The following is a 3,683-nucleotide window of genomic DNA, read 5'->3' as shown; positions in this document are numbered from 1 at the left end:
TTTTTGCTGAAATTGTGACCCCGCGGTTTAGGGATTTTTTTTTTTAAAAAAGTTTAGTCGTGGATGCCTAATTCTTTTTCCGATGATAAAAAGCCTTCTCTTTCCACCGAAAAACCTCTCAGGGGAGCATTTGCCACAGTTTGGCACCATTTCTGAGAGAATTGCAGAATGTCAGATTTTTGCTCAAATTGTGACCGTGCGGCTTAGGGATTTTTTCAAAAAAAGGTTTTTCTGCAAGTTTAGTCATCGAGGGCTACTTCTTTTTCCAATGATAAAAACCCTTCTGTTTCCACGGAAAAGCCTCTCCAGGGGAGCATTTGCAACAATTTGGCAGCAGTTTTGAGTAAATAGCAGAATGTCAGATTTTTGCTCAAATTGTGACCGGGCGGCTTTGCAATTTTTTCAAAAAAAAAGCTTAGTTGTGGATGCCTAATTCTTTTTCCGATGATAAAAAGCCTTCTCTTTCCACCCAAAAACCTCTCAGGGGAGCATTTGTAAGAGTTTGGGATGATTTTTGAGTAAATTGCAGAATGTCAGATTTTTGCTGAAATTGTGACCGCGCGGCTTAGGGATTTTTTCAAAAAAAGGTTTTTCCGCAAGTTCAGTTGTCGAGGGCTAATTCTTTTTCCGATGATAAAAACCCTTCTGTTTCCACCGAAAAGCCTCTCCAGGGGAGCATTTGCAACAATTTGGCACCAGTTTTGAGTAAATTGCAGAATGTCAGATTTTTGCTGAAATTGTGACCGCGCGGCTTAGAGATGTTTTCAAAAAAAGGTTTTTCCGCAAGTTCAGTCTTCGAGGGCTAATTCTTTTTCCGATGATAAAAACACTTCTGTTTCCACCGAAAAATCACTCAGGGGAGCATTTACAACAATTTGGCACCATTTTTGAGAGAATTGCAGAACGTAAGAGTTTTGCTGAAATAGTGACCGCGCGACTTAGGAATTTTTTCAAAAAAAGCTTTTTCCGCAAGTTCAGTCGTGGAGGGCTAATTGTTTTTCCGATGATAAAAAGCCTTCTGTTTCCACCGAAACACCTCTCAGGGGAGCATTTGCAACAGTTTGGCACCATTTCTGAGAGAATTGCAGAATGTCAGAGTTTTGCTGAAATTGTGACCGCGCGGCTTAGGGATTTTTTCAAAAAAAGGTTTTTCCGCAAGTTCAGTCGTCGAGGGCTAATTCTTTTTCCGATGATAAAAAGCCTTCTGTTTCCACCGAAAAACCTATCAGGGGAGCATTTGCAACAGTTTGGCACCATTTCTGAGAGAATTGCAGAATGTCAGATTTTTGCTGAAATTGTGACCGCGCGGCTTAGGGATTTTTTCAAAAAAAGGTATTTCCGCAAGTTCAGTCGTCGAGGGCTAATTCCTTTTCCGATGATAAAAACCGTTCTGTTTCAATCGAAAAAACTCACAGGGGAGCATTTGCAACAGTTTGGCACCATTTCTGAGAGAATTGCAGAATGTCAGATTTCTGCTGAAATTGTGACCGCGCGGCTTAGGGATTTTTTCAAAAAAAGGTTTTTCCACATGTTCAGTCGTCGGGGGCTAATTCTTTTTCCGATGATAAACACCCTTCTGTTTCTACCGAAAAACCTCTTAGGGGAGCGTTTGCAACAGTTTGGCACCATTTCTGAGAGAATTGCAGAATGTTAGATTTTTGCTGAAATTGTGACCGCGCGGCTTAGGGATTTTTTCAAAAAAAGGTTTTTCTGCAAGTTTAGTCATCGAGGGCTACTTCTTTTTCCGATTTTAAAAACCCTTCTGTTTCCAAGGAAAAACCAATCAGGGGAGCATTTGCAACAGTTTGGCAGCAGTTTTGAGTAAATAGCAGAATGTCAGATTTTTGCTCAAATTGTGACCGGGCGGCTTTGCAATTTTTTCAAAAAAAAAAGTTTAGTTGTGGATGCCTAATTCTTTTTCCGATGATAAAAAGCCTTCTCTTTCCACCCAAAAACCTCTCAGGGGAGCATTTGTAAGAGTTTGGGATGATTTTTGAGTAAATTGCAGAATGTCAGATTTGTGCTGAAATTGTGACCGCGCGGCTTAGGGATTTTTTCAAAAAAAGGTTTTTCCGCAAGTTCAGTTGTCAAGGGCTAATTCTTTTTCCGATGATAAAAACCCTTCTGTTTCCACCGAAAAGCCTCTCCAGGGGAGCATTTGCAACAATTTGGCACCAGTTTTGAGTAAATTGCAGAATGTCAGATTTTTGCTGAAATTGTGACCGCGCGGCTTAGAGATGTTTTCAAAAAAAGGTTTTTCCGCAAGTTCAGTCGTCGAGGGCTAATTCTTTTTCCGATGATAAAAACACTTCTGTTTCCACCGAAAAATCACTCAGGGGAGCATTTACAACAATTTGGCACCATTTTTGAGAGAATTGCAGAACGTCAGAGTTTTGCTGAAATTGTGACTGCGCGGCTTAGAGATTTATTTTTAAAAAAGTTTTTCCGCAGGTTCAGTCTAAAGGCAGTGATGGCCACAAAACTGGATGGCTTTATAAGAGGTCTAGACAAATTCATGGACGACAAGGCTATCAGTGCCTACTAGGCAAGATGGTTGTACTGTCCTTCCATAGTTGGAGGCTGTGATGCCACAGAAGGGTGCTCTTGCGCCCGGGTCCTACTTTCCGGTTTCTCAAAGGAATTTTGGGGAACAGGATGCTGAACTAGAGGGGCCACTGGCCTGATCTAGCAAGTTGCTGTTAGCAAGGTAAAAAGGTAAAGGACCCCGGGACGGTTAATCCCAGTCAAAGGCGACTATGGGGTTGCGGCGCTCATCTCACTTTCAGGGCAAGGGAGCGGGCGTTTGTCCACAGACAGCTCTCCGGGTCATGTGGCCAGCATGACTAAACCGCTTCTGCCGCAACATAACACCGTGACGGAAACCAGAGCACATGGAAACGCCGTTTACCATCCCACCACAGCGATGCCTATTTATCTACTTGCACTGGTGTGCTTTCGAACTGCTAGGTTGGCAGGAGCTGGGACAGAGCAACAGGAGCTCACTCTGTTGCGGGGATTCGAACCGCCAACCTTCTGATCGGCAAGCTCACTGACAACCCACCGGAACCTTCCCCAGAATCCAGCTCCTGAGCCTTTTGGTCCCTGGTCACTTCCGCAAGCTCCAACATTCCCTGACGCCCCAATTCCGCCTCCCTCACCTCACACAGGCCTTCTCCTGGGCCATCTAACTCCACCTCCATCTTTGCTGCCCCCATCTCGTTGGAATCCACCTGTCACCTCCATGGCATCTCCTCCACAGGCCTGATGACTGAGTTTAAGAAACCTTAGGGACACTTTTACCTCAGGCCTTTGAGGCAAAGGCGTCAGTGTGGCTTCTCACAGCAAAGAGTACCTGAGAGCTCATTGGGATGGCCTTGGGACCATCTCCCAGCCGAACCTACTTCACAGGGTTGTCGTGAGGGCAAAATAGAGGAGAGAACCATGGATGCTGCCTTCAGCTCCTTGGAGAAACAGGCAGGATTGTAATTTTGTGGTTGTTAGAGCCTGGATAGCTCACTTGGTTAGAGCGTGGTGCTGATAATGCTGAGGCTGCAGGTTCAATACCCGTATGGGACAGCTGCATAGTCCTGCTTTGCAGGGGCTTGGACGAGATAATCCTCAGGGTCCCTTCCAACTCTACAATTCTATGATTCTATGAAAAGAAACACACAGACTTCCTGGAA

The sequence above is a fragment of the Podarcis bocagei genome, assembly GCF_964188305.1.
Source record: "Podarcis bocagei genome assembly, chromosome: 1".
NCBI lineage: Eukaryota > Metazoa > Chordata > Lepidosauria > Squamata > Lacertidae > Podarcis > Podarcis bocagei.
The sequence above is the reverse complement of the archived record's forward strand: the minus strand, read 5'-3'. Positions refer to the sequence as shown.